Genomic DNA, 20995 nt, shown 5'->3' with positions numbered 1-20995 from the left:
TACATTCTGCCACTCTCTGATTTTTGTTTGGATATTTAATTAATTTACATTCACAGTATGGATGAGTAAGAATTTATTATTGCCATTTTACTTACTTTTTTGTGATTGTTTTGTAATTCCATTGTCTCTTTCTTCCCTCTTTATCTTTTATTGTGACTTGACATATTTTTTTCTAGTGATGTGCTCTATTCCTTTCTCTATATACTTTGTATAAGTACTTAAAATTTTATAGGAATGGTTTTTCAGTTTTAGTCCATAGGGTCTGTTCTGGAAGTAGTATATATTGATTGTAACTAGACCCTGTGTCTGCTAAAGCAGGTCTAGACTTTGGGTTCTCTGGATCTTGGGCCCCAAGGACCAGCCTGGATTCTGGGGTGGCCTGGTTCTTGGGATGGCATAAAGAATGAACCTTTTTAAAAAAATATATACTTTTATTGGTGCATTGTAACAATACGTCATAGTGAGGTTAAAGTCATACAAACAAACATGCATACATGTTTTGGTGTGTTTTCCTTCAGGACCCATCCCTTGGACCACCCCTCCCTGTATATAATAGTGAGATTGACAGTGATGTATTTATACATGGGCATAGAATTATCTAAGTTGTGTTTTTGTCAGGTCTTCCTTTTCTCTTCCCTTCCTCCATCCATGTATCTTTTGAAACTCTTTTGGAGCCTAGGATTGTGGGTACTGGTCTGGTACCTGGAGCCACTGCTATTTTTATCCTGAAGCCAATGGCTATGAGCATTTGCCTGGAGCTTGTATCTACTGGTACTGTCCTGGAGGCTAGGTCCTTGAGGGCCAGCTTGGAACCTGGATCCAGAGGCCAATTACCCAAGTTGTTGGACAGTTCTAGTGCTAAGTTCTGAAACAGGTCTGAATGCTAGGTGTGCTAGATTTTGAGGCCTCAATGACTGACAGTGGGGCAATAAGGAGTTGCCTGGTACTGGGCAGGCCTGAAGTCTATCTGCAGGTGCCTACCTGGTATTTGAGGCTAGGAGTACTTATCTGGTGTTGGGCCTAGAGCCTGGGCCTAGGGCTAGTATAGTTCTGGGCCACAGGGGCTGGCTTGGTGCTGGATGGGTCTGGATCTTGGATCTATAGTGACTGGCCTAGAAATGAAGTCCGTGAGTGCCAGCCTAGTGACTAGGGCTGTGGGGCCAGCCTGGTCCTGGAGGTAGTCGGTAGCCTGGGGGCCCTAGGGCCTGCATGGCCCTGGACTGGGCCTGGAACTGGATTCTGTGGGTACTGACATGGTGTCGGCGTGTGCCTAAAGCCCAGGGTCACTTGAGCTGCCTGGTATTTGTATAGCTTAGAGACTTTCTCTGTGGGAAGTCCTGGAGCTTGAGGCTTTGCAATCTTGTAAAGTACCAGGGAGGGTTTGGAGGCTCAGTCTAAAGATAGCAACCCAGAGTCTAGGACTGTGAGGATCTGTATTCTATTAGGCTTAACCAGGGTGATCCTGGTGTTGGGGTCTATCACTCACTTTTATCTCCTTCCCTCTCATGTCTGTCTGTCTCTCTCTCTCTCTCCCTCCCTCCTTTTTTTTTTTTTTTTTTTTTTACTTCTGAGCTATACATAGGGATATGATTGCTCACCTCATCCCCTAAGCTCTTTCAAAGGTATTTACTTGCTTGGCAGTTGTTCTAATTGGTGTTTCTGTAGAAAGATGAGTGCCTGAGAGTCCTGTTCTGACACTGCTATGATGTCTACCTTCCTGTATTTCACCTTCAGTCTTGAGCATCTGATAGGTGTGTTATCTTCTCAATAGCTGCCCATCATCTTAATAGAGAGTCCAGATGCATCAAAGCTGCCTGAGGGCATGGTTTGTATTTTTCAGTTTGTCAGCTCCACTAATATGATAAAATAACTGGTCTTCATTTTTTTAGAACTATTCTATAGAGTTTCATTTTTAATTAATTAAGACCCAGAGGCATTCTACCATCAGCCTATACTATCAACCCTATTTCTTTTTCTTTTTTTCCTTTTTGGCACTGGGAATGAAACTCAGGGGCATTCTTCCTCTGAGCTACATCTCCCAGCTCTGCTTTATTCTTTCATTTGAAACAGGGTCTCACTAAGTTGCTGAGATTGTTCTTGAACCTGTGATTCTCCTATCTCATCCTCCCTATTACTGGGATTATTGTGCTATTATACCTGGGTAGCATCTCAGTTTTAAATACATCGTTCTCATGTGGATATTTTCTCACTACCCACAGACTTAATTATAGCTCAGAGAACTAGTTACATGCTCTGTAGAGCTCTCCCCTGAAGCTCCTCCAGACTTTCTCCATTCATCTTCATGCATCTTTGTGAGATGAGATCACAAGATCCATTCTTTCCTCTAGTGGGAAGGAGAGCAGGAAAGTGGTTTGCTTAAGGTCACTCACCAAGCTAGCACCTGAGCACAAAGCCTGGTGTCCATGATTCTTGCTGCTGTGCTTGAGTGCTTGATAAAGGAAACCCTGGCATCTCTCAAACCATGACCCTATCTCAGGAGTGGCTTCATTTGGCTAAGAAGGCCAACCTCCTGGGTTCTCCAGCCAGCCAGAGAGGATGTGACCCATCATGGGGCTGAATTTGTTCTCACCCTTGGACCAGAAAGCGGCATATACTGGATGATTACAAGAGACAAAGGAAAAGCTATTCATCTCCATCCAGTGCAGTGGACGGCACTAGGGCACCCAGTCTTGAAAGCCTGTGTTGTCACTCTAACAGCAAAGGCAGAGGTGCTATGTCCCTGTTAGTCACTTTATTAAAAACTAGAGGTCTTGTTAGCTTTTCCTTACTCCGAGCAGATACGTGAAATAATCAATTTGTAAAGAAAAAAGGTCTATTTTGGCTTATAGTTTCGGAGGCTGAAGTCCATTATTGGGCAGACCTATTGCTTTCAGACCTCTCACAGGCAGTGCAGTGGTGGAGAAACCATCCATCCTATGAATAGGTAGTGAAAAAAGAAGAAAAATGCTGGAGTCACACAGTCACATCTGATGGCATTGTCCTCCTACCCCATGAGCCGAGTGCTCTCACTAGGCCTCACCTCTTAACATTTTCACCCTCTGCTAATAAAGCCAAGCTGGGGATCAATCTTCAACATACACACTTCAGGGGACATTTAACGTCTGAAATGCAGCAGAGTATAATACATCCAAGGCCCTGTGGTATTTCTTATGCACCATTTCATTCATTTCCTCCAATGCTACTCAGGAGGCTGAGACAGACCTGAGTACATCTGCTAGTCAAGGAGAAGAAGTAAAAAGAGTGTCCTGCAGGTCAATTTTTGGCTGTTGTACTACTTTAACTTGTAAACTTGGTATAGTCAAGTTCAGCTGTCAAAGAGATTGTACAGAGATACAAATGATTTTAAATGAAAATGATGCTGGAGGGATGGAATAATAATATCTTTCATAGAAGGGCATATATGAACATTTATGTCTCAGCTGGGGTTGGATTTTTAGGTTTTATTTATATATCAGGACAATACTGCTCTGTTTTCAAGACATTGAGGAACTTCTGTTTTCAAGATAAAGCTCCAGCATAAATGGGCACTTTGTTTTAGCACTTAAAATTAAAATGTGGCCAATAGAGATGAGGAGGAATGAAAAGTTAATAAGTCACTTTCTGAAATGTTCACCAGCCCACTGCAATGTGGTGAGTGTGTTAATCAGACTTCCTTTACTGTAACACAGTACCTGAGAAAAACACCTTTAAGGGGGAGATGTTATCTTGGGTCAGGGTTTCAGAGATTTGTGTTAATGGCTGGCTCCATTGTTTCTGAGCCTGTGGTGAGATAGAACATCATTATGGAGCAAAGCTGCACACGTCATGGCAGCCAGGAAGCTGAGGCAAGAGAGGAAGGGATGGAGACAAGATGCACCATTCCAGAGTACAGTTCAGTGACCAACTTCCTCCAATTTGGTCCCGCCTCCTCACACTTTCAGCACTTCCTCACCATGCCATCAAATCACGAATCTATCGATGGATAATCCTCTGATGAGGTCAGCATCTCAGGATTCAACCAGTTCCCCAAATCTCCACCTCTGATCATGCTGCACTGTGGCTTAAGCCTTCAACACATGAGCCTCTGAAGGACATTCCAGATTCTTACCATAACATTTAACAATTTCTGTGCAATAAACTGCCCTCAAACCATCATTTATTTAGGTCATGATCTGTGAGTGAGCAAATCTGGGCTCAGGTGGGGACATTTTTCTACTGGTCTTGTATGGACTCTCAACTGTGTCTCCAGTAACTGCCTAGCAATAGGTGGCTCAGCTTCTAGGGCCCCCCAGGGTTGGCTGTTCAGGGGGCACAGGCTGTGATCCAACCAGATGCTTCTGATCATCCAGAAGGATGGTTCAAAGTTTACTTGTAGTCTAAAAAGCAGCAGGAGAGGAATCCCCAGTGCATACACACTTTTAAATCCTTAGCTTACTTTCTATTTATTTCTCTTCCATGAACCAAAACAAGTTGCATGGCCAGCTCAGACTCATGGAGGTGGAGGAAATAAAGAGTGGTGGAGGGGCTATAAAGAGTGCAGAGATTTATGCAACTTATCACATGGCAAATCTTATGCAAAATCACCAGCCATATTAATGTATATTATTCCACTTGCTAAATATGTCCCTTATCTCATATCCCCTAAAAAGTCTCATATGATTCCAATTTGAATTCCATGACTCAGAATTTCATTGGATGTGAGTCCTTTTAGTATGGCACATGAATAAAGTAGGACAAGGCATGTGTTTCCTACCCCATATGAGTACCAAATAAGTTGAGCATATATATACTATACCATATGGTCTGGCTATACTGAATAGGAAAAAAATCACTTTTTTTTTATCCCAAATAACCACTCTTTAAAACATCCTCAGCGCCGGGTGTGGTGGCGTTAATCACCGCGCTTGGGAGGCGGAGACAGGAGGATCGCCTAGGTTTGAAGCCAGTCTCGCTGGCTTAAGAGACACTGTTTCCAAATAAAAATATTTTTTTTTAATTAGTTTATTTTTTAAATTGGTGCATTGTAGTCATATATCAATCACATTGGAGTACAAGACTTGAGAGGATATACAAGCACACATCATCCAATTAGCCCTCCTCCAGCCCCCGTCCCATTCCCTCCCCCTCCCTCCATCCCACACTTCTTTGGTGATTTACTTTGATACATTTGTTTATGTACCTCCTGCATTTTAAAGAGGCTCCGTCCTCCAGTATTACATACCCTCTGATTGGTCACATTAGTTGCTTCACTATAGGGCCCTTTCTATAGCTCAACCTCTTCCTGTTGCCCTTTTCCTCCTAGTTATTGCTGATTAAGAGAAGCGTCTGATTTATATTTTCTGCGATATTTCTCTGTGCATGCTGCGTTGCAAGTACCAATCCCACTCTTGATGGTCCCAGTAGTGGCCTGGCTACTCAGTGGACTTATCCAGACCTCGCTGGCTCACGCAGCGGCCTTGCCTCATGGGAGGACCCAGTTCTGGTCTCGCTGGCCCCTGAACCGGTCAAACCCCTAAGCTGGCTTTGGTCCCGACCTTGGAGGCCGCAGGAGTGAACTTGCCTCACGCCAGGCTCCGATGCTGGCCATTGGCCCCTGCACCGGTCTAACCCCTTGGCAGGATTCCAATCCCGGCCTCGGAGGCCCCAACACTGGTAATGCCTCACGGCAGGCTCCGATGCCGGCCTCACTGGCCCCAGCACCGGCCTAACCCCTTGACAGGCTTTTATCCTGGCCTCAGAGGCCCCAGTACCGGCCTTGCCTCGCGGCAGGCTCCGATGCCGGCCTCGCTGGCCCCAGCACCGGCCTAAACCCTCGGCAGGCTCTTATCCTGGCCTCGAAGGCCCCAGTACCGGCCTTGCCTCACGGCAGGCTCCGATGCTGGCCTCGCTGGCCCCAGCACCGGCCTAACTCCTCGGCATGCTCCGATCCCGGCCTCGGAGGCCCCAGCACTGGTCATGCCTCACGGCAGGCTCCGCTGCCGGCCTCGTTGGCCCCAGCACCGGCCTAACCTCTCGGCAAGCTCTTATCCTGGCCTCGGAGGCCCCAGTACCGGCCTTGCCTCACGGTAGGCTCCGATGCCGGCCTCGCTGGCCCCAGCACCGGCCTAACCCCTCAGCAGGCTCTTATCCTGGCCTCGAGGCCCCAGTACCGGCCTTGCCTCAAGGCAGGCTCCGATGCCGGCCTCGCTGGCCCCAGCACCGGCCTAACCCCTCAGCAGGCTCTTATCCTGGCCTCAGAGGCCCCAGTACCGGCCTTGCCTCACGGCAGGCTCCGATGCCGGCCTCACTGGCCCCAGCAGCGGCCTAACCCCTCGGCAAGCTCTTATCCTGGCCTCGGAGGCCCCAGTACCGGCCTTGCCTCACGGTAGGCTCCGATGCCGGCCTCGCTGGCCCCAGCACCGGCCTAACCCCTCGGCAGGCTCTTATCCTGGCCTCGAGGCCCCAGTACCGGCCTTGCCTCAAGGCAGGCTCCGATGCTGGCCTCGCTGGCCCCAGCACCGGCCTAACCCCTCAGCAGGCTCTTATCCTGGCCTCAGAGGCCCCAGTACCGACCTTGCCTCAAGGCAGGCTCCGATGCCGGCCTCACTGGCCCCAGCACTGGCCTAACCCCTCGGCAGGCTCTTATCCTGGCCTCGGAGGCCCCAGTACCGGCCTTGCCTCACGGCAGGCTCCGATGCCGGCCTCGCTGGCCCCAGCAGCGGCCTAACCCCTCGGCAGGCTCCGATCCCGGCCTCGGAGGCCCCAGCACTGGTCATGCCTCAAGGCAGGCTCCGATGCCGGCCTCGCTGGCCCCAGCACCGGCCTAACCCCTTGGCAGGCTCTTATCCTGGCCTCGGAGGCCCCAGTATCGGCCTTGCCTCACGGCAGGCTCCGATGCCGGCCTCGCTGGCCCCAGCACCGGCCTAACCCCTCGGCAGGCTCTTATCCTGGCCTCGAAGGCCCCAGTACCGGCCTTGCCTCATGGCAGGCTCCGATGCTGGCCTCGCTGGCCCCAGCACCGGCCTAACCCCTCGGCATGCTCCGATCCCGGCCTCGGAGGCCCCAGCACTGGTCATGCCTCACGGCAGGCTCCGCTGCCGGCCTCGTTGGCCCCAGCACCGGCCTAACCTCTCGGCAAGCTCTTATCCTGGCCTCGGAGGCCCCAGTACCGGCCTTGCCTCACGGTAGGCTCCGATGCCGGCCTCGCTGGCCCCAGCACCGGCCTAACCCCTCGGCAGGCTCTTAACCTGGCCTCGAGGCCCCAGTACCGGCCTTGCCTCAAGGCAGGCTCCGATGCCGGCCTCGCTGGCCCCAGCACCGGCCTAACCCCTCGGCAGGCTCTTATCCTGGCCTAGAGGCCCCAGTACCGACCTTGCCTCAAGGCAGGCTCCGATGCCGGCCTCGCTGGCCCCAGCACCGGCCTAAACCCTCGGCAGGCTCTTATCCTGGCCTCGAAGGCCCCAGTACCGGCCTTGCCTCACGGCAGGCTCCGATGCTGGCCTCGCTGGCCCCAGCACCGGCCTAACCCCTCGGCATGCTCCGATCCCGGCCTCGGAGGCCCCAGCACTGGTCATGCCTCACGGCAGGCTCCGCTGCCGGCCTCGTTGGCCCCAGCACCGGCCTAACCTCTCGGCAAGCTCTTATCCTGGCCTCGGAGGCCCCAGTACCGGCCTTGCCTCACGGTAGGCTCCGATGCCGGCCTCGCTGGCCCCAGCACCGGCCTAACCCCTCGGCAGGCTCTTAACCTGGCCTCGAGGCCCCAGTACCGGCCTTGCCTCAAGGCAGGCTCCGATGCCGGCCTCGCTGGCCCCAGCACCGGCCTAACCCCTCGGCAGGCTCTTATCCTGGCCTAGAGGCCCCAGTACCGACCTTGTCTCAAGGCAGGCTCCGATGCCGGCCTCACTGGCCCCAGCACTGGCCTAACCCCTCGGCAGGCTCTTATCCTGGCCTCGGAGGCCCCAGTACCGGCCTTGCCTCACGGCAGGCTCCGATGCCGGCCTCGCTGGCCCCAGTACCGGCCTTGCCTCACGGCAGGCTCCGATGCCGGCCTCGCTGGCCCCAGCACCGGCCTAACCCCTCGGCATGCTCCGATCCCGGCCTCAGAGGCACCAGCACTGGTCATGCCTCACGGCAGGCTCCGCTGCCGGCCTCGTTGGCCCCAGCACCGGCCTAAACCCTCGGCAAGCTCTTATCCTGGCCTCGGAGGCCCCAGTACCGGCCTTGCCTCACGGCAGGCTCCGATGCCGGCCTCGCTGGTTCCAGCAGCGGCCTAACCCCTCGGCAGGCTCCGATCCCGGACTCGGAGGCCCCAGCACTGGTCATGCCTCAAGGCAGGCTCCGATGCCGGCCTCGCTGGCCCCAGCACCGGCCTAGCCCCTTGGCAGGCTCTTATCCTGGCCTCGGAGGCCCCAGTACCGGCCTTGCCTCACGGCAGGCTCCGATGCCGGCCTCGCTGGCCCCAGCACCGGCCTAACCCCTCGGCATGCTCCGATCCCGGCCTTGGAGGCCCCAGCACTGGTCATGCCTCACGGCAGGCTCCGCTGCCGGCCTCGCTGGCCCCAGCACCGGCCTAACCCCTCGGCAAGCTCTTAACCTGGCCTCGAGGCCCCAGTACCGGCCTTGCCTCAAGGCAGGCTCCGATGCCGGCCTCGCTGGCCCCAGCACCGGCCTAACCCCTCGGCAGGCTCTTATCCTGGCCTAGAGGCCCCAGTACCGACCTTGCCTCAAGGCAGGCTCCGATGCCGGCCTCGCTGGCCCCAGCACCGGCCTAAACCCTCGGCAGGCTCTTATCCTGGCCTCGAAGGCCCCAGTACCGGCCTTGCCTCACGGCAGGCTTCGATGCTGGCCTCGCTGGCCCCAGCACCGGCCTAACCCCTCGGCATGCTCCGATCCCGGCCTCGGAGGCCCCAGCACTGGTCATGCCTCACGGCAGGCTCCGCTGCCGGCCTCGTTGGCCCCAGCACCGGCCTAACCTCTCGGCAAGCTCTTATCCTGGCCTCGGAGGCCCCAGTACCGGCCTTGCCTCACGGTAGGCTCCGATGCCGGCCTCGCTGGCCCCAGCACCGGCCTAACCCCTCGGCAGGCTCTTAACCTGGCCTCGAGGCCCCAGTACCGGCCTTGCCTCAAGGCAGGCTCCGATGCCGGCCTCGCTGGCCCCAGCACCGGCCTAACCCCTCGGCAGGCTCTTATCCTGGCCTAGAGGCCCCAGTACCGACCTTGTCTCAAGGCAGGCTCCGATGCCGGCCTCACTGGCCCCAGCACTGGCCTAACCCCTCGGCAGGCTCTTATCCTGGCCTCGGAGGCCCCAGTACCGGCCTTGCCTCACGGCAGGCTCCGATGCCGGCCTCGCTGGCCCCAGTACCGGCCTTGCCTCACGGCAGGCTCCGATGCCGGCCTCGCTGGCCCCAGCACCGGCCTAACCCCTCGGCATGCTCCGATCCCGGCCTCAGAGGCCCCAGCACTGGTCATGCCTCACGGCAGGCTCCGCTGCCGGCCTCGTTGGCCCCAGCACCGGCCTAAACCCTCGGCAAGCTCTTATCCTGGCCTCGGAGGCCCCAGTACCGGCCTTGCCTCACGGCAGGCTCCGATGCCGGCCTCGCTGGTTCCAGCAGCGGCCTAACCCCTCGGCAGGCTCCGATCCCGGACTCGGAGGCCCCAGCACTGGTCATGCCTCAAGGCAGGCTCCGATGCCGGCCTCGCTGGCCCCAGCACCGGCCTAGCCCCTTGGCAGGCTCTTATCCTGGCCTCGGAGGCCCCAGTACCGGCCTTGCCTCACGGCAGGCTCCGATGCCGGCCTCGCTGGCCCCAGCACCGGCCTAACCCCTCGGCATGCTCCGAATCCGGCCTCGGAGGCCCCAGCACTGGTCATGCCTCACGGCAGGCTCCGCTGCCGGCCTCGCTGGCCCCAGCACCGGCCTAACCCCTCGGCAAGCTCTTAACCTGGCCGCGAGGCCCCAGTACCGGCCTTGCCTCAAGGCAGGCTCCGATGCCGGCCTCGCTGGCCCCAGCACCGGCCTAACCCCTCAGCAGGCTCTTATCCTGGCCTCAGAGGCCCCAGTACCGGCCTTGCCTCACGGCAGGCTCCGATGCCGGCCTCACTGGCCCCAGCAGCGGCCTAACCCCTCGGCAGGCTCCGATCCCGGCCTCAGAGGCCCCAGTACCGGCCTTGCCTCAAGGCAGGCTCCGATGCCGGCCTCGTTGGCCCCAGCACCGGCCTAACCCCTCGGCAGGCTCTTGTCCTGGCCTCGGAGGCCCCAGTACCGGCCTTGCCTCACGGCAGGCTCCGATGCCGGCCTCGCTGGCCCCAGCAGCGGCCTAACCCCTCGGCAGGCTCCCATCCCGGCCTCGGAGGCCCCAGCACTGGTCATGCCTCAAGGCAGGCTCCGATGCCGGCCTCGCTGGCCCCAGCACCGGCCTAACCCCTTGGCAGGCTCTTATCCTGGCCTCGGAGGCCCCAGTACTGGCCTTGCCTCACGGTAGGCTCCGATACCGGCCTCGCTGGCCACAGCACCGGCCTAACCCCTCGGCAGGCTCTTAACCTGGCCTCGAGGCCCCAGTACCGGCCTTGCCTCAAGGCAGGCTCCGATGCCGGCCTCGCTGGCCCCAGCACCGGCCTAACCCCTCAGCAGGCTCTTATCCTGGCCTCAGAGGCCCCAGTACCGGCCTTGCCTCACGGCAGGCTCCGATGCCGGCCTCACTGGCCCCAGCAGCGGCCTAACCCCTTGGCAGGCTCCGATCCCGGCCTCAGAGGCCCCAGTACCGGCCTTGCCTCAAGGCAGGCTCCGATGCCGGCCTCGTTGGCCCCAGCACCGGCCTAACCCCTCGGCAGGCTCTTGTCCTGGCCTCGGAGGCCCCAGTACCGGCCTTGCCTCACGGCAGGCTCCGATGCCGGCCTCGCTGGCCCCAGCAGCGGCCTAACCCCTCGGCAGGCTCCGATCCCGGCCTCGGAGGCCCCAGCACTGGTCATGCCTCACGGCAGGCTCCGCTGCCGGCCTCGTTGGCCCCAGCACCGGCCTAAACCCTCGGCAAGCTCTTATCCTGGCCTCGGAGGCCCCAGTACTGGCCTTGCCTCACGGCAGGCTCCGATGCCGGCCTCGCTGGCCCCAGCAGCGGCCTAACCCCTCGGCAGGCTCCGATCCCGGCCTCGGAGGCCCCAGCACTGGTCATGCCTCAAGGCAGGCTCCGATGCCGGCCTCGCTGGCCCCAGCACCGGCCTAACCCCTCAGCAGGCTCTTATCCTGGCCTCAGAGGCCCCAGTACCGGCCTTGCCTCACGGCAGGCTCCGATGCCGGCCTCACTGGCCCCAGCAGCGGCCTAACCCCTCGGCAGGCTCTTGTCTTGGTCTCGGAGGCCCCAGTACCGGCCTTGCCTCAAGGCAGGCTCCGATGCCGGCCTCGCTGGCCCTAGCAGCGGCCTAACCCCTCGGCAGGCTCCGATCCCGGCCTCGGAGGCCCCAGCACTGGTCATGTCTCAAGGCAGGCTCCAATGCCGGCCTCGCTGGCCCCAGCACCGGCCTAACCCCTCGGCAGGCTCTTGTCTTGGTCTCGCAGGCCCCAGTACCGGCCTTGCCTCAAGGCAGGCTCCGATGCCGGCCTCGCTGGCCCCAGCACTGGCCTAACCCCTCGGCAGGCTCCGATCCTGGCCTCGGAGGCCCCAGCACTGGTCATGCCTCAAGGCAGGCTCCGATGCCAGCCTCGCTGTCCCCAGCACCGGCCTAACCCCTCAGCAGGCTCTTATCCTGGCCTCGGAGGCCCCAGCACCGCCCTAACCCCTCGGCAGGCTCTTATCCTGGCCTCGGAGGCCCAAGTACCGGCCTTGCCTCAAGGCAGGCTCCGATGCCGGCCTCTCTGGCCCCAGCACCAGCCTAACCCCTCGGCATGCTCCGATCCCGGCCTCGGAGGCCCCAGCACTGGTCATGCCTCACGGCAGGCTCTGCTGCCGGCCTCGTTGGCCCCAACACCGGCCTAACCCCTCGGCAAGCTCTTATCCTGGCCTCGGAGGCCCCAGTACCGGCCTTGCCTCACGGCAGGCTCCGATGCCGGCCTCGCTGACCCCAGCACCGGCCTAACCCCTCAGCAAGTTCCGGACCCGACCTCGGAGGCCTTAGCACAAGCCTTGCATCATGGCAGGCTCCAATGCCGGCCTCGCTGGCCCCAGCATCGGTCTAACCCCTCTGCAGGTTCCAATCCCTGCCACGGAGGCCTCAGTAGTGGCCTTGCCTCACAGCAAGCTCCGATGTCGGCCACTGGCCCCGGCGCCCGCCTAACCCCTCAGCAGGTTCCGATCACTGTCTCTGTGGTTAGTATTTCAAAGGTTCCAGTTGTAATGTATCAGATCTCTGCCTCCCCCGAATATTGGCCACTGGCATTGCCACTGCCTCCACCGTTTCAAATCCTTCCCAGGCTCTTTTTCCACTCTGAATGTTGTCCAGTGTTCCTAAGCATGCGTGATGGTAGCATTCGACATTTGGTGTAATTTCTCCAAAAAAATAAAGTTGGTAAGATCCGGTTTCTGCTTCTCCTGAATACAAGTCTCTACCACCATCGCGAAGAACTCTTTCAACACCGCATTTCTCCTTGGTCTCCGCTAAACTCTCTCCTTATATGTGATATCTGAGATTCTTAACAATATAGAGAAATAGCAGTCCTCTTTCACGGCGAATTTTTCCATAAGTTCCAGTGCATTTAGGTAAGTTTTGTCTGCATCTCCAGTGTCCTGGCATCCATAATGGCTTTCTTACCACCTCTCCGATATTTTTCTTTATCTTTTTCTGTTCTGGGCCCGGTTTCTCCAGGGGTCTGGCGTGCTACTCGCAGTTCGGCCGGGACCCAGAGTCCCGCGACCCAGGCCCCAGCTTTTGTGCGCCGCGGGCGACCCCTGCCCAGAACCCAGCGTCTTACTGGGCCTGGATTCTCCAAGGATCTGGCGTGCTACTCGCAGTTCTGTCTGGGGCCCAGAGTCCCGCGACCCGGGCCCCATCTGGCGTGCCCAGCCCGCGACCCCAGCCCAGAACCCAGCGTCTTACTTGGCCTGGTTTCTCCAGGGGTCTGGCGTGCTATGCGCAGTTCGGTCTGGGGCCCAGAGTCCCGCGACCCGGGCCCCATCTGGCGTGCCCAGCCCGCGACCCCCGCCCAGAACCCAGCGTCTTACTGGGTCTGGTTTCTCCAGGGGTCTGGCGTGCTACGCGCAGTTCGGCCTGGGCCCAGAGTCCCGCGACCCGGGCCCCATTAGGCGTGCCCCGCCCGCGACCCCCGCCCAGAACCCAGCGTCTTACTGGGCCTGGTTTCTCCAGGGGTCTGGCGTGCTACGCGCAGTTCGGCCGGGGGCCCAGGGTCCCGCGACCCAGGCCCCCGGCTTTTGTGCGCCGCGCGCGACCCCTGCCCAGAACCCAGCGTCTTACTGGGCCTGGTTTCTCCAGGGGTCTGGCGTGCTACGCGCAGTTCGGCCGGGGCCCAGAGTCCCGCGACCCGGGCCCCATTAGGCGTGCCCCGCCCGCGACCCCCGCCCAGAACCCAGCGTCTTACTGGGCCTGGTTTCTCCAGGGGTCTGGCGTGCTACGCGCAGTTCGGCCGGGGGCCCAGGGTCCCGCGACCCAGGCCCCGGCTTTTGTGCGCCGCGCGCGACCCCTGCCCAGAACCCAGCGTCTTACTGGGCCTGGTTTCTCCAGGGGTCTGGCGTGCTACGCGCAGTTCGGCCGGGGCCCAGAGTCCCGCGACCCGGGCCCCATTAGGCGTGCCCCGCCCGCGACCCCCGCCCAGAACCCAGCGTCTTACTGGGCCTGGTTTCTCCAGGGGTCTGGCGTGCTACTCGCAGTTCTGCCTGGGGCCCAAATAAAAATATTTAAAAAATAGGTCTGGGAGTGTAGCACGGAGGTAGAAGGGCTTCTAGGAACCCTAGTACCACCAAAAAAACAAACAAACAAACAAGCAAACAAAAATATCCTCAGCTATATTTTTCAAGTAGACAAAAGAGAAAAAAGATGGCATTAGAGTTTTATTTTTTGTTTTGGTATTTTCAGAAGATAATTTTTTTATTCTTCAGAAAAGCTTGCTCTTGATCCATAAGCATGGTTCTGGATGTGTGTCCATTGTCTTAGTTGCTGGGTCAAAGGTGAGAGGAAAGAAGGCAACCTAATCCTGACCTCTATTAAGAGGACATTTGGATGATTATTCTTAATATTAAGGCTCATACTTCCACAAAAGGTAATTCCATTAAAAGAAAGAAGGGAAGAAGAAAATAAAGACAGACAGAAGCCGGGCATGGTGGCGCACGTTTGTAATCCCCACGCTTGGGAGGCAGAGACAGGAGGATCGTGCAGGTTCGAAGCCAGCTGTGCTGGCTTAAGAGACCCTGTTTTCAAATTTAAAAGTATAAAAATGGGTCTGGGAGTGTAGCCCCTGAGGTAGAAGGGTTTCCAGGAACCCCAGTACCACCAAAAAAAAAAAAAAAAAAGAGAGAGAAAGAAAGAAAGAAAGAAAGAAAAGACATAGTTGTACTAAGATGAAAATCTAAAATTTATAGTATTCTTTGCAAACCTTTTACAAGGAAGGGGCTTGTCTGCATCTGCTAATTAGTGTTGAATATTAAAGAATTAGGGAAATTGATCTAGTATGAGACTTAAAACTCTCTATTTTTCTCTTAATTTTCTTCAGTAATTCAGGTGATAAAGTGTTAAAATGACATACCATCTCTTTATCATGCAAATATGAATACAAAATGTGAATGAAAATTAAATTACAAGTTATATGTTGAAGAAAATGAAAACCATTAAAATTGTTCTGAAATTTCCCCTTTTCCCAGAGGAAATTAACCTTGCAAATGCATTCCCTATTCCTTTTAAAAATTATTTATTTATTCAGGTGTGGGAGGAAAATCAGAAAATATATTTAATTTTAATTTAAAAAATATATACCTTTTTGTTTACCATAGATCTTTCTGAGTTTGAAAGTGAGTATAAAGTCCCAATCAAGATCCTATAAAACTCCGAGTAGAAATGGACATGCCAAAAAGGAATTTTTCATCAAAAAAATGTTTCAGTCAATTATTATTGTTAATTGTGTTCATTCTAATTTCTACTACATTGTTAATGAATTTATTAAAAATACAGAACCAGGACTTATAGTACTGTGCTCCATCTTGGCCAGGACCATGGAATATAATAAAAAGCAAAACAATGTCAGGTCTCAGACCACACATTCAATAGCGGATTTCAAACTCAACATCTTTTTGCCATATGCCTACATCTCTCTATTTAGTTGTCTTGCAAGCTTATACATGAATTGAGGTCCACAGAATAATACACCACCTTCAAAACTGTATTATGTTTAGGAAGACTGACAGGTAAATGTATGTAAATGCCTACAACTAGTTGAATAAAAGACCAGTTATTATTACGTCCTCTAGCAGAAGTGGAAATGTTCTATGGTCCTATGGTCTTTCAGTGCCTGTACTTTAATTAAGGCTAAGGCCTTTGATGAAGTTATGAAATTATTAATGTATTAGTAAGGTATCCAATAGTAGAGAGTGACTGGAGGAATGAGGACCCATAAAGAGACTCTTCCTCTGTTCTAGGTAGGAAGCAATGAGCAATCAAATCTGGAAATTTGACTTGAACAGGAAAGGAGGAATGAATACATGAAATATTGGAAGGGGAAATTGAGGTTTGACTGGGGCTCAGTTCTGGAGCCTAGGGTTGTGGGCACCGATATGGTGCCTGGAGTCACTGATACCATTACCTGGATCCTGGAGCTTAGATCCACTGGTGCTGGTCAGAGGTGAGGCCCTTGGGGGTTGTCCTGAGTCATCCAACATTGAGGGGCAAAACACCTTGAGTAGCAGCTTTTTTTTGCTATCCTAAGTAAAATATTGGGATGAAGGAATGAACTGTAAAATTAATACAAATAGTTTGATATCCACAGTCAAAAGAGTGATCAGATTTTGAAAATTTGATCAAGATATAATTCTGTTCACCATCAGAAGATGCCGTCTTTCGAGACGTGGAAGTGAGTTGAGCAGAACAACTGATGCACTTGCGAGAGTGAGTTTCATTCCACGTTTTCTTATCGGCAGCTCTCACTTCCAGAGCTCCAAGTCCTCTACACTTGAAGTCCCAGAGACTTCTCAAAATCTTTAAAAACCCTGCACCTGCTCTCCAGCCCAACCTGTTTCCAACACTCAGGATTGACATAACTGATCTAACCTGAAAAATAAGCCTGGAAGAAGAAAGAAGGAGAAATCAGAAATGTTTCTTTCCCAGGTCTGTTGGCATTCAGTGATGTGGCCATAGAATTCTCACCGGAAGAGTAGAAGTGCCTGGACCCTGCTCAGAGGGCTTTGTACAGGGACGCAATGTTGGAGAACTACAGGAAGCTGATCTCCCTGGGAACCAAAACAGATCCAGGTACCTCGGTGGAAGGAATCCAGAAACCCTGAACTTGAGACCCACTGCAAAAAAAAAAAAAAAAAGAAGAAGAAGAAGTAGAAGAAGAAGAAGAAGAAGAGGAAGAGGAAGAAGAAGAAGAAGAAGAAGAAGAAGAAGAAGAAGAAGAAGAAGAAGAAGAAGAAGAAGAAGAAGAAGAAGAAGAAGAAGAAGAAGAAGAAGAAAGTTCGGGCATCAGACCTGCTGCAGACACAGCCTGTCCACCCACCAGCACCAGCATGGTTGCTGGGCCAAACTGCATTCCCTGGTCCTGACTGACATCACCATGGCAAAATAATCCAACAGTGCAGGACGCTGCGCTATGCCTGTGCCCCAGGACCCCTGTGCGCCCGCCCTGCACCCCTGACCCACCGCTGGCTGTCTGTGCCTGCCCCGCAGCTGAAGACTCAGTTCTAGTCTAGGGCACCCAGCTCACGCTCCAGATTGGGATCCAGCCCTGTGCAATCCACCTGAGCCCAGGACCAGGCACTAGGTGTCTGCACCCACTCACACTGCGGTCCAGTAATAGCCGTGCACCCAGCCTGCACCCTGGGACCTGGCAGTGCTCTGGTAGTAATTGTGTGTGTCCTGGAACCCTACAGCAACCCTTTGCCCAGGGTGCATCTTGGGACCCCATAGGCCAGCCCAGTTAGAATTTCCAGAGACACAGGAAAAGTCAACAAAAAGCAATACCTGCACAGGGCCTCAGGGGAAGGTTCCAAATCTACTTTGGACATCCTCCACCCCTGCAGTATGGAAGCACAGGTCAGAGTCTAGGGGGGGGGGGGTAAGTACAGAGGTGCTGACTATAGGCTGGAAATACACAGAACCTGGGAATTATACAGAATTTATTAACAGTGACACCAGACATCCTGACACCTAAATTCCAAGCTGTCAAAGGAAAGAAACGTGTCCAAATACCCAGAGAGTGGGTTAAGAAGCTGAAAATAAGAGTACAGAGCAAACTAAGAGACATCGGATTATATTCTGAAACCTACCGCAGCAATCAGACATTCAAATATTATATGGACCCGACCCCATATTCATAAATAAGTAGGACTGGTTTTTTTTTTTTTGCTGTTGTTGTTTTGTTTTTTATTGCTTTTGTTTTTTTATTGTTGTTGCTGCTTTGTTTTTTTTTCACCATCCTTCTTTTACTTTTATTTGTTTTTTTATGTGCATATTTGATAGTTTGCTTTGTTTTCTGGTTTCACACAGCCGCTAGTTCTTTTTATTTTATTCTTGTTCTTTTTTCCTCTTTCTTTTCTTTTTTCTTTTTCCTCTTTTGGTTGGTTTTTCCTTTGATTACATAAGAATCTTGTGCTCATACTTTATTTCATACATATTACATAAGGTATCTTGTGTTCATACTTTATTTATGTTTGTTTGCTCCTTCCCCCACCCCACTTACAAACTTCCCCACACTAACATATCTACTCTATTTCCCCAAAACTTTTTCCCTAACTATACCTCCTTGTTTAATATTTAAAGAATTTCATATCTCCATACTTACTTTACTAATTAACTCTCTCTCTCATTTTCAGCAAGATATTACCTTATCATACTTAAATTCTTTCTCAACCTAGACACATCCCCTACCTAATCTGACTCCTCTACCCATCACCCAGGCTCCTCCCCCATCACCCAACCCTCAACATTGGAAAGGCACTGCTGACCTGCTGATAACTCTAAACTCCTAATACTAAGATTGGATTAAACATAATTCTCACAAAAGATGGGTAGAAATCAGAAAAACAGGACTGAGAACACTGAAAATATGAGAACCAAGAATAATGAAGAGACAACAGAAATCACAAATACTGACCTACAAGAAATGGAAGAAGGGGAGTTCAGAATCTTGATCTAGCTGGGCGTGGTGGCACATGCTTGTAATCCCCGCACTTGGTAGGTGGAGACAGGAGGATCACGCAGGTTTGAAGTCAGCTGTGCTGGCTTAAGACGCTGTTTCCAAATAAAAAATATAAAAAGTATGTCTTGGAGTGTAGCCTGGAATGGTAGAGGGGCTTCCAGGAACCCCAATACCACCAAGAAAAAAAAAAAAAGAATCTTTATCTACAATATGGTAAAAGGCTTTAAAACAAGTCTACAGAAATGAAAGAGGAAATTGAAACACTAAGAAAGAATCAGAAAGAGGTCTGGAATAAAATGAAATAGTCAATAAATGAAATGAAGATAGCAATAGAAGGAAATTCTGGAAGATTAGATGAAATGGAAAGTAGAATATTATCACTGTTAGAAGACAGTTCATTCAAAACCAAAAACACAGTCAACAGCATACAGAAGTCAGTACAGGAACAAAACCTAAACATCCAGCAGCTGTGGGACAATATGAAGCATCCTAACTTATGGATAAAAGGCATTGAAGAAGGGATAGAAATACAGACCAAGGGCATCTGTAGTCTCTTCAAAGAAATAATTTCAGAGATTTTTCCAAACATGGAAAGAGACTTGAATCTTCATGTTCAGGAGACATACAGAACACCACTAAGACAAGATCAAAGAAGAACATCCCCACGTCATATAATGATCAAAATTACCAACATAGATGTCAAGGAAAGAATCTTAAAAGCAGTGAGAACAAAAGGATGGGTAACATATAGAGGCAAAACAATAAGAATCACCCCAGACTACACATCCCAAGTCATGAATGCCAGGAGAAACTGGTATGATGTGATCCAGACTCTGGAAGAAAACAACTTCCAACCAAAACTGCTATATCCAGCAAAACTATTATTCAACATTAATGGAGAAACAAAAGTATTTCAAGATAAGAAGAACCTCAAAAAATTGATGAATTCTAAGGAACACTAAAGAAAATACTTAAAGAAATAAACCATAAAGAAGAAAAAAGAAGCAGATTCCAGAACCAGAGAAGAGATGAAGTTGATCAGCAGGGCATCTAAGTATGAAGAAATAATACTATATCCAACAGAAGATAGGACACAAAATGAGAGGAAACAAACAAAACATTTCAATAATAACACTGAGTGTCAAAAGACTTAACTCTCCAATCAAAAGACAAAGACTGGCAATGTGGATTTAAAAATGTAATCCAAATATATGCTGTTTGCAAGAAACACACCTTAGAGCAAAAGACATTCACAGACTCAAAGTGAAAGGATGGAAAAGATATATCATGCCAATGGGGACCAAAAATGGGCAGGAGTGGGAACACTGATATCCAACAAAACAGACTTTAATCTAAAACACATCAGAAAAGACAAAGAAGGGTACTTCCTTTTATTAAAAGGAACAATCCACCAAGAAGATATAATGATAGTAAATGTTTGTGCTCCAAATGCAGGTGCAGCCACATTTGTAAAACAAACCCTCATGGACATAAGATCTCAAATAGACCCAAATACAATAATCTTGGGAGACTTCAATACACTTCTCACACCACTGGATAGACCTTCAAGGCAAAAGATGAGTAAAGACTCTTCAGAAAATGAAAACTATAAACCAAATGGACTTAGTAGACATATACAGAATATTTCAGCCAGGAAAAACAGAATACATATTCTTCTCAGCAGTCCATGGCACCTTCTCCAAAATAGATCACATTCTGGGGCACAAAGCAAGCACCAGCAAATTCAAAAGATGTAATATAATTCCCTGCATCTTTTCAGACCATAATGGAATGAAAGTAGAAATCAACAATAGGAAACCCAAAAGAAACTATTTAAATACATGGAGACTGAATGATACACTGTTGAACAATGAGTGGATAAGAGCAGAAATTAGGGGATAAATAAAGAAATTTATGGAATTAAATGAAAACAGAGAAACAACTTACCAAAATCTATGGGACACTTTGAAGGCAGTGTTGAGAGGAAAGTTTATACCATTGAGTGCCCACATAAGAAGAACAGAAAGCCATCAAGCAACAACCTAATAACACAACTCAAGGATCTAGAAAGACTGCAGCAGTCTAATCTCAAAGCCAGCAGAAGGCAAGAAATTATTAACCCCAAAGCAGAAATAAATGAAATAGAGAACAACAACAACAACAACAACAACAACAACAACAACAACAAAAAGCTATTCAAAGAATCAACAAAACAAAAAGCTGGTTTTTTGAGAAGATTAATAGGATTGACAAACCCCTTGCCAACCTAATCAAAAGAAAGAGAGAATCAACTCAAATTATTAAAATCAGAAATGAAAAAGGAGACATCACCACAGACAGAGGGGAAATTCAAAGGATTATCAGAAACTATTTTGAGAATTTATACTCCAACATACTGGAAAAGATGGAAGAAATAGATTTCTAAGCATATAGAGCCTACCTAAACTGAACCAAGAGGACATAGCAAGCCTAAACTAATCAATAGCAAACAAAGAAATAGAAACTGCAATCAAAATTCTGCCAACAAAGAAAATCCCAGGCCCCGTTGTGTTCCCAGCTGAATTCTTCAAAACTTTCAGTGAAGAACTAATACCAATACTTCACAACTTATTCTGGGTAATTGAAATATATGGAATTTTCCCTAATTCCTTCTATGAGGCCAGTGTCACATTAATCCCCAAACCAATAAAGATACTTCAAGAAAGGAAAATTACAAACCAATATCCTTA

The sequence above is a fragment of the Muscardinus avellanarius genome (genome assembly GCF_963383645.1).
Source record: "Muscardinus avellanarius genome assembly, chromosome: 4".
NCBI classification, from domain to species: Eukaryota; Metazoa; Chordata; class Mammalia; order Rodentia; family Gliridae; genus Muscardinus; species Muscardinus avellanarius.
Note: the sequence above shows the minus strand (reverse complement) of the source record.